The following is a 10,720-nucleotide window of genomic DNA, read 5'->3' as shown; positions in this document are numbered from 1 at the left end:
ACATGCAGACTGTACTGGAGTTATAGAACTGAGGTGCAAGCTTTCAGTTAACCCTAGGTAATTCTTTTTAGGTCACAAGTTTGTAGATAAGGTCTCATATATTTAGAACATATGAATTGTCTTGTGTTGAAAATTTCTTCTTCTTGCTAAAGCTTGGCAAAACAAACTTTTGAGGTTAATGAATATAGCCTATTTGCCTCTTGACTTTGGATGAAACAAGGAATTACCGCAAGCCATGTTTGTATGATGAATGCTGACATCTTTGGAGTTCTGCAGGTGTATCCCGTCAGTGTTGAGACTGTTCTCAGGGGAGGATATAGTCACATCGTGGACCATCACTCCTTGACAGTTGTCAAACTTAAGATGGCACTGTGAGCTGTTGACAATAGTGATGCCAGCTACTAAGACGTTGAAACTACCATAAAACCTCAATGACTGCATCAGGTTGCAAAATCTGATTTATCATAACTTTGTTTCTGTACGTGATAATAATGCCAGAAAGATAATTGATATTCTTACTGTAGGTTTAATCTGGCATTCTATCGAGCTCCACATCGTACTGCAGGAAAGTATCCAAGGTAAACAAACACAACCAACTTTTCATTCAATTAATTTATTGACAATCATGCACTTGGTGGCTAGTTCTTACAGTGTCATCATCATCCTCATCCTCTGGGTCTGAGTAGGTCCACCATTGTTGCCCTCTGCCATTTATGATGCCACTGCCTTGAATTACTATTCCATTTAGTTTGGTGAACTCAAGCCACTGGAGCAAGCCAGAACCCCAGGCTTTAGCACTGGTTGGAGCTAGGATTGTTCCTTCCAGCTGCAAAGTAAGTACAACATGAAACAGAATTACTCGTTGCATTTATTCTTACATTATCAAATTAGACAAAATACAGTCCTGCCCTACCTTTTTTTATCAGTTTGGGCAATGAAAGTTATTGGGAAAGTTTTTTTATATCTAATTTGGGACTAAGAGCATAATTTACCTGGAAAACAATGTTTGGTTTGCAGTGAGGCCCAGAGAACGAAATTGGCCCAACAAGGAACTCTAGTTCTGGTGGTACGAGAACTGTAGATGCCCCCTGCTTGCAGGCAGCAGCCCAGGCTCCTTCAAAAGCATGTATGCAAATGCACACACAATTATTAGCTCTAGCTTCTACCGAAAAGACAGTCCTCTGGAATCTAGCATCACAAAATCAAATGAGCAAGGGGTAAAACACATTCTGTAACACCTAGTCTCCCTAAGATAGATAGTCAGCAGTTGCACTGTGCATTTTATTGTTTCGGCTGCTGTGCTGGAATGAGAAGCAATTTATGACCACTAAAAAAGAATTTGAAAAAAACTATGTTCTTTTTAGTGAAAATATAAAAGAAGTCAATATAATTGATAGAGCTTTCAAACCATGCCACAATGCATCTAAAAATATTTTTAGATGAGGTTTAGTCTCTTGCAAATTCACTACAAATTTCCCATGAGTTTTTTTTGCTTTTTAATAAGAACATGAAAAATGTTACTATTGATTCATGCCGTGTGTTATTGCAAAAAAAAGGACTAGTTAATGCCAAAGAGAGTTTGCTATATTATATATCTATAAAGCCTGGGGAATAATTTTTTGTTTGTTTCCTTGACACATAGAAAAGTTTTGCAAGAGCTGTGGAAAAGGTTCTCGTGTTGTGGATCCTGACTTCTTTTGGTGTAACCTTTGTTCTCTTACGCAAGGAGGTCCAGTGCCCTATCTGTTTAGGTGAGAATATCTTTCTGAATTTTCTCAGAGTTTTTGATATCACATGGTATGATGCATCCCTCAAGAGGCATATGTTACATATGGCTTTGTGAGTTCACACAAGCATAATTTTTGTGTAACTACAGATTCACTTGAATTATGAGTAGATTCCAAATAAGTTCTAACTACATATTTGTCAATTCCAAATACAAAACCTGAAAACTTATGCTTGGTCAGGAGAAGATAAAATCTGCCACTCCATCCACCATTGCCAATTCCAATAAAAATATTTGCATCCTTTAGATTACTTTTTTCTTTGTTTTAGTACATTGGTATTTGCTTCTGAATTCGCACCAACGAGATATACATATGAGATATACATTTTGAGATGGAGGTAGTATTGGTTTATATTAATTAGCTAACTAATGCGACAGTGGAAATGGATCCTACGGACATCCAAGACGACTTAATGCACGAGCTCATTCGTGGTGATACCGAGTTTTATGAGGCCGAGAATGATGGCACCCAATTTTTAAACTTGCAGTATTAATAATACTATTTAATAACTATTATAATCAATATTAATTGGTTGTGTGTATGTATATGGACAGCTTTCATTGGATATTGCTTTGTATTCGAATTGAGGAGCACAAGGTCTTGGTGTACGACTCGTTAAGGCAAGATAAATCAAAGTACCAAGATCTCATCGAGGTGGTAAATATTGCATGGAGTCGCTACCTCCGCAAACACATAGGCTTGCCCATAGGTGAAATCGAGCCTCTTCGTTGGTTCACTGATTTTCTGGTATAAATATACTCTCACTACTAATGTCATTAGCAATAAACATAAGAAAAATTCTATATCGTAACCCACATTTGTCCATAGTGTTGGAAACAGGACCAAGGAAACAACTTATGTGGATACTACGTATGTGAGTGGATCAACTCTTTTGCAAGTGAAAAAGGGCAAATGACAGTGGAGGCATTCAATGTACGTGAGCACAATCACATCTCCTCATTATTTTAATTCATTATTTTTTATTCTCATGACTTCATCGAAAAATGTGACAGCGTTGGTGGATGAAAGAAGAACTCATTGAAATGGCTCGGGTCAGGGCAATTCAAGAAGCTATATGCGGATTCCTGCTCGATGAAGTCATAAATCCTAAGGGCGAATTTCATGGCGATCTCCGTACAAGCGTCGCCAAAGAAGATCCGATGACGAGGAAGCTGATCCCTTACTATAGTTGATGCTTAATAATTTGTAATATCTCAAGTACTTTTGAACTCCTAAGTGTTCCATATATGAACTCTATATGTATGTACATATATTATATATGTATATATAATATTATATTAGTGTGATGCAATCCTAATATTAGTGTGCAATAAGTAACTAATACGGTCCTAATATTAGTGTGCAATACGGTACTAATACGGTCCTAATATTAGTCTGTAATACGGTCATAATACGACAAATATGCATAGCAATTTGTATAAAAATAAAAAGAAAAAAACATTTAGTGCCGGCTAGTAATACCAGCCAGCACTAAAGTGGATGTCTGGGCGGGTGTGGCGTGGTGTGGCAGCGCACGTTGGTGCTGGCCACAGTAGCCGGCACTAACGTGTTGTCACGTTAGTGCCGGTCACAGGGACCGGCACTAACACGTCCTGTGACCGGCACTAATAAGCCATTCTCCAACAGTGTCAGCTTAAGTATGCATCCAGTTGCTATATATGGCGGCTACAAATCCTTCCCATTTTCTGGATGCCAAGACATCAGGGAGATACAGCATCTCTTTCACTTATACGTGAACCGGCGCCTGGAAGGATATCCATGGTAACCCAAAGTTATTGTGAATCTAGCTGGTCTTCCTATGTTGTTTGGTGTGGTCTCTGCTAATGACTGGACCATATGTGATGGTCCTGCGGCCAATGCAAACATTGTTGCACGTGCCCATGGTAAGCACATTGCTGCATGAGCTGGTTAATCTATCACATCATATTGTTCACTGATACCAGGTTTACCAGGTTTAAGCGTTATTAGCATTTCTGGTTAATCTATCACATCATATTGTTCACTGATACCAGGTTTACCAGGTTTAAGCATTATTAGCATTTCAACTAGATTACTCTTTGCATTTAGTATGCATGCTTAGATATATTTTGTTATTTTGGTTGCGCTAATTAGGTTTAAGGGTTCTAGCATTAAGGTGATTGGAGATTTTGCAATGGACAGGTTGTTGAAGCTAACGGTCACGACACCTTTGCCGTGTGCAATTGCCACGGCACACGGCAAAGATTGGTTCAGGGCTAGCTCAAATGGCTTCTTTGTTGTGCGCCTTGGTCATTGCACACGGCGAAATGTCAATATTTCGTCTGTTTTTTTATTTTCTCACGTATATGGTACCAAAATCAATACAAGCAATTCATATATATCATAATAATCATCTCATGCATTTCATATATCACAATAATGCATTACAGGCAATTTTTCTAAGAAAGAATCTAAGTTGTGTTTTGTATGTACAAAACATTTTGAAGTCATACACCAATTCGACCGTCACTTTGACATGAAATCTAAATGACTACTTCTCAACTCTTTGGATCTTCTATGTAGATTCTTTGATTTCTGAGGAGCGTACGTGATAACTTGTTTTAAACCTTCTCAATTTTTTACCTTAGCCTCTGCGTATGAAATCATGATACCATGACAAATCTTATGATTTTTAGACTCTGCTTGCTTTTTAGACTCTGCTTGCTTTTTATAGAATTTTAAAACAATCCGGCGAGACGTTCGTGGTCAATGTTCGTGAGCAAGATGTTCGAAATTTCCTTTCATTTCATGGATACGGCCTAACATTGCATTCAATAATGTAAATATCAATTTTCGAATCGTTATATTCAATTATTCAAAACACTTTCAATGCAAATTTGATTTATTCGCAAGAAATCCGTTAACTGAAATAAATTGATTAAATATAGCAGAAAGATTGAGAAAAATGCCCAAACTTAACATATAGTACCATGTATAGTATGTAGATAGCAGAAAAAGTTAGGAGTGTTGAATCAAATGTTTTTGAAAAAAATTTGTTGCGTGCCTCATATAAAGCACACATCATATGTTTTCATTTGCCGTGTGCCCTGCTCCCTCTGGCACACGGCAAACTAAATGGTTTGCCAACCGCTATCTTTGGGTGCACTGTTTGCCGTGTGCCAGACGTTAAGCACACGACAAACAAGGGCTTTCGCCGTGTGCTTGAGGTAGCACACGGCATACTTGACATAGTTGCTGTGTGCTCAAATTTTGTTGTGCGGTTTTTGGCTGGGCACACGGCAAATTTTTACTTTGCCGTGTGCCCAATAGTTACCGTGTGTTTTTCTGGCAGCTCACGGCAAAATTTGTGTTTGCCGTGTGCCCGTGATTTTGGACATGGCAAAATCTAGGGCACACGGCAATCACACGTTTTCCGTAGTGCGTGCAATGGACGTATCCATGGAACCAGTTGCATGGTGTAGTTGACCTCAGCACGCCTGCTTGGGTATGGTTTGAGATGCTTTAATGCTAAATATACCACAGCGTCATTCATCACCGCCTCCCGTCGAATAGTTCCCATCGGATCATGGTAAGTAAAAAGGATGCCACTATTCTTTATTCCATATATTAAATAGTACACTCATTGAAATGCAAATTCATCACAGGTTACATATATGAGTAAACCATGCAGACATGTCTAGATGCACTACTAGTACATACCTTCATGAATGCATGGTGATCAATCGATATCATACTTGCTCGCTTTATTCAACTGTTTATTTGTAGACTTTAATATGTTGAGGCATAAAAGATATATCCATGTAAGGCAGGCTAGCCAATGTACGGCGCAGGGGCGACGACGATCCATGTATTAGGCACGGGGCCAACGTTATTGTAGATGATCACACGCACTTGGTCTCGTGGGGGTGGGGATGGGGCCTCGCCTGGAGGCAGCACTCGAACAATCCTGACGTCTGGCCTCTCCCTGGAGATGATCTCAACTGCCGTGTTCAACTCCATGCCAATCAGACCCGGCCACGATTCTGGCACCGGGCCAGGCATGGCTATCCTTTCCTCCCAGCCCTTTTGAAACTGTTAAGTACCAACTGTTGGCATCAGTAACTGAGAAACAAAGAGATATATGATCATGCCATAATCTCTAGCATCATTAACTTGATACTTAGATGGTTATATACCATTGTCTAAAGCCTAATAAGAAGATGACGTAATCAAGATCATTATGTACTAACCGAACAAGGTAATTAGTTCAGCAAGATGTTAATGCAAAATGTATGCAAGTAATTAGTCCAACCTGCTGAGAAGAAGAAGAAAGAGCTACTTTGTAGCTAGGCCTAACAGCACCTGTTCTTGTGACGAGGATATCGTGTTCTACATATGCATGTATGTATATATATACATATATAAGCGTACATACACTCACATTTGTGTAGCTTGCCTCATACATGGTGATGATACCAATGCAAATATTTCGTTCAATGTTATTTAAGAAACATCAGGATAGCTAGCTCCCTTATCGAGAAGAACGATGTCGATGATGATAACAATGCATGGATTTGTTCTCCACCAATTAAGAAACATCAGCATATTCGCATGCTGAGATTAAGAATGTCGTTCGATAACAATTCATGCATTTTTGTTCATAATAAACACAATTATAGCATATCCCCTGATCGAGAGTAACAATTTCTATGCTTGGTAAAATTACATGCCCATTTTATTTGCCATCAATTAAAATCCCTCGTTGAGATTAACGATGTCGTCGGTTGTCATCGCTAAGCTAAGTATCAGTCGATTCTGCTCTTTGTTTACAGAAAAAGGCAGCATAATGCTCATCATGTTTGTTTACATGCCATAACTGAAACTATGAACTTGAGCACAAACTTATGTGTACGCATGCATAAACGTGTGTGTTGAATTAACACGTACGTATTTGATCTAGGATGAACATTGCAGAAAGTTATGTTGAACTACCATCTCCTATACAAACCTGTGTGTTCAAAGTGTATGCTATCGCAAGTTTTGCTAAATATATTTTTTCCAGAGAAGATTGTCCCACTAAAACAGATAAACCGTGTCCTTAGTGCCCTTGTCACTAGCAGTTGCTTTGGAACTGCCACCACTGTCGATTCACAGGAACTATGGCATAGCTGTTAGTTGGAGTTTGGGAAAAGAACCAAAATTAAACTGAGGCATCAATTTTAGTTCTTTTTAAAAATCAATAGTGAGCCGGCTTCCAACGGTGCTTGCTTGGCTTAATTAACAGGTTCACATACAAGTTTATTATTAACTTGCCACAAGCCCACAATTATTTTCCTTTGTTTTATTCACCTTACCAAATCTTTTTATATACTAATTTTTTTAGCAAATAAAACCTTGTTGGAGGCGTTGTTGTAGTGGCCCAATTCCTTTTGGTTTCACCAGCAAAAACTCGATCTGTTCTTCGTAGACGGATAGACAACAGTGATATACGTTGTCACCACGTTCTCGCTGGAAGCATTGCTTGCACATATAACTTCACACTCTTATCTTCTTGACCTTGTGCAGTTCATTTTGGCAGTCCTAGCGTGCAATCTTGGTGACATATGTACCGTAGGTTTTTAGTGTCGTCTGGGTCGTTTTGCGTTGTGGATTTCTTCTTTTTCTGATATCACTACGGGAAACGGCTAATTTGTCGTGTGCTCACACCTTTGCCGTGAGCAAAATGTTGTCCTGAAGCCACTTTCTGTGTGGTCTTGTAACTTTGCGTCGTGTGGGTTCTCGTAAAACCGCATCGCTGCATTTCTCTTCTTGTTAATGAAACATGTGCTCAGTATGTGTTCTAAAAAAAACAAATAAGGCAGGTTACATATGCGTCTAGAGCCAATATCAATGTGTTTGGCAATTTCATGGCAGACCGATCTAACAGCTAGCTGCAGCTGCCAAGAGATTTCAGAATTTGGGTCTAAATTCATGAGCCTTTCAGAATTTGATCCCCCTATCACAATGACATGTGGGGTTCATCAGAGTCATTGACGTGTGGGTCGGGGAGTCAAATTCTGAAAGGCTCACGAATTGAGACCTAAATCTTGAAATTTCTGGCAGCTGCCCCACAGCTATAGCAGGTGCAGCCAGCATGCAGGGGTGACGCTTGCTGCTTTTTTCACGGCACAAGACAATTGCTTGGGTTGGGCACTTGGGATTATAGTTTTCCATCCGGATCGAGAACCATGGGCCAACCCGCAGCTATAGTTTTCGTCTCATGCCTGGGCCATGACTCGGCACATGGGCCGGCTCGACCCATCATGATTAATGTATGGCCTGACTAGGCACAGTGGGCCGACCTGAGCATAGAAGGCCCAGGAGCCCGAGCGCCTCCCGTATAATATGGGCAACTCCCAGCTCCCAAACCCTAGCCAGCCATTCGCCCTGCCGCCTCTTCACCTCCCCCTCTTTGCTCCCCTCGCGCGCCTCCCTTGGCCCCCATGAACCCTAGCCTCACCTCCATCGTAGGTGTAGAACTGCCTCTCCCCTAGCCTCCTTCGCCCTTGGTCACCTAGATCCAGTGTCCCCCTCCCTTCTCCTACCCTCATCTCACCAGATCTAACTCCTAGGTGGTCCGCATCACCTTTTGCACCTCCGCCTCACCTCCCAACCCGTGGCTCAGCCAGAACTGACACAGGCAGCCCTTCTCCTCCATCTCCTGGTGTCAACGATGGGGATTATTGAAGAAGGGGAAGGAGAGGAAGGCCGAGAAGTTGACGACCTCCTGTGCTTGCTGCCTCACCATTAGATCTGCTCCCCTCCCCTCCATTTCTTTGTTGCTTTTCAACCTTCTTCGCCTTGCTCTTCTCCAATCTCCCTCTCCCTCTTCGAGACTTCATGGAGTGCCCAAGGTAACTCTGGTGAGGTCATCAATGGCAACTCTGGTGCTCCGGCCAAAGCTAACTCTCGTACACCATAGTTCTTTTCTTGCACCTTTTGTTTCTTGATTCATTACTGACTTGAGTTTTTCCTTCTCTGCTTCACTTATTTCTTGCGCCGGACATTGAGGGAGCGGAGGTCGGTGATGGTCGACGACCCTACATCCCACAACTATGAGTTGTAGGCGATGGGTCTTCATGGAGATGATGAGGAAGACCTAGCTGCGGACGCCGTGGAGTTGTTTGGCACCAATGAGACCATCAACCTCGATTCAGAAGTCAAGGGACTTCCTCAGGGGATGCCCGCTCAAGCTCAAGGGTCTGAGAGCGTGAGCACTAGTGCTGCCAGTTGTAGTGGCACTTCTAGGAAGATGAGGTCATCCACCTCCAAGGCATGGAATGACTTCGAGCAGATCTATAAGGTAATCGATAGTAAGGAACGTCGAACTGGTGCTAAATGCAGGCATTGTGGTAATTCCACCCATGGAACTAGTCACATGCTTAGGCACATTCCTATATGCCCTGTTTTTTAATGGTCATTCTGCCATGGCTCAATCTCTGCTTAAGTTTAATCTTGATGCCTTTGTTCACACTTGAGTATAGTCATTATGTTGCTTGTACTCAGTTGCTTAGGTTGATTGAACGTCTTGACTTGCCTTTATGCTTTGGTGAAGCTGATGCTTTGGAAGACTGCATTAAGATTGCTCATAATCCTAGGTTCTGTCATGTATCTAAGCAAACAACCACTAGAGATTTTGCTAAATACTTTAATGTTTGTTATGAACAACTTGTTCAGTGTTTCAAATCTACATCCTCCATTGCTCTTAATTCTAATATATTGGTCTAGCAATGCTAAGGAGGATTTAACCTGCATGCTTTGCAACAAAAACATAGAAGAAGACCGTGACCACCTCTTCTTCGATTGCTCCTTCTCCGCGAGTTGCTGGCATAAGCTACAGATTGTTTGGCAGATCAAGCAAATATACATATGATAGGCCATCGATCACAAGAGAGAACACAACTCAGTAAAATTTCTTTGTGGAAGACTTCATAATTGCATCAAGGGAATTATAGAAGATGCGAAATGCAGTGATTTTTTACCACGCCAGGCACAATAGCAGTGTCTGGGCAGTCAACTTTAAAGAGAAGTTCCTTCTCCAAGTCTTGCACATTAGAAAAGATCGTAGACTTTTGTTTATACAATGGCTAGAGACTCCCTTCATGATACTTCCCTCTCTCCTTTTCTCTTCTTTTGTTTCCATGCTTGTAAGTATGACTCTAATCTCCATTTAATTTTATGTTTATAAAATCCAAGCGCTGTGGGGAACTCCCACACAATTTTCCCTTCAAAAAGAATGCTGAGGATTATTGTAGTGTGATAGCTCACTATGTGAATGCTGATTGGCAATTAGAGAAGATGATCATAGGTCTCAGGATGATTGATGTGTCTTATAATGCTAATAATATTGCTGAGCTTATTGCTTGTGTTGTTGCTAATTTTGGATTAACTAATAAAATATACTCTATTACATTAAACAATGCTGCTGCTAACACTAGGGCTATTAATGAGCTTAGTCTTATTTTATCTAGTTATGTTGGTACCTTATTCTTGCATCAGAGATGTGCTTATCATATCATCAATCTTATTGTTAAGGCTGTCCTTGAATTGTTTAAGCCTATACTATCTGCATTTAGAATTGTCGTATAATTTTTAAACACATGTAACCAGCGCATTGTTGTATATAAATCATACTGCATTGTTGTTGGTGTAAAACCTCACAAGTTTTGCTTAGATATGGATGTGAGATGGCACTCTACTTATCTTATGTTAAAACATGTCCTGCCCTGTAAGGCCACATTCTATGTTTTTATCACTACTCAGAATCCTTTGGTTGATGGCCTGCCACTCTTGACAGAACAACATTGGTATGTTGCTGAAAAAATATTTGAATTCCTTCAACAGTTCTATGATTCCACTGATGTTCTGTCTAGTGTTTGTTATACCACATCTCTGTCAATATTGCATCATATTCT

The 10,720-nt window shown here is 40.6% G+C and overlaps 1 pseudogene; it reads right to left on the bottom strand.

Annotated features, from left to right (window-relative positions):
- LOC120685035 lies at positions 1-7,558 on the bottom strand (annotated as a pseudogene).
- Between the last annotated feature and the right edge of the window lie 3,162 nt (positions 7,559-10,720).

This window comes from Panicum virgatum, chromosome 8N, assembly GCF_016808335.1.
Source record: "Panicum virgatum strain AP13 chromosome 8N, P.virgatum_v5, whole genome shotgun sequence".
Lineage (NCBI taxonomy): Eukaryota > Viridiplantae > Streptophyta > Magnoliopsida > Poales > Poaceae > Panicum > Panicum virgatum.
Note: the sequence above shows the minus strand (reverse complement) of the source record. Positions and strands in the feature narration are given on the sequence as shown.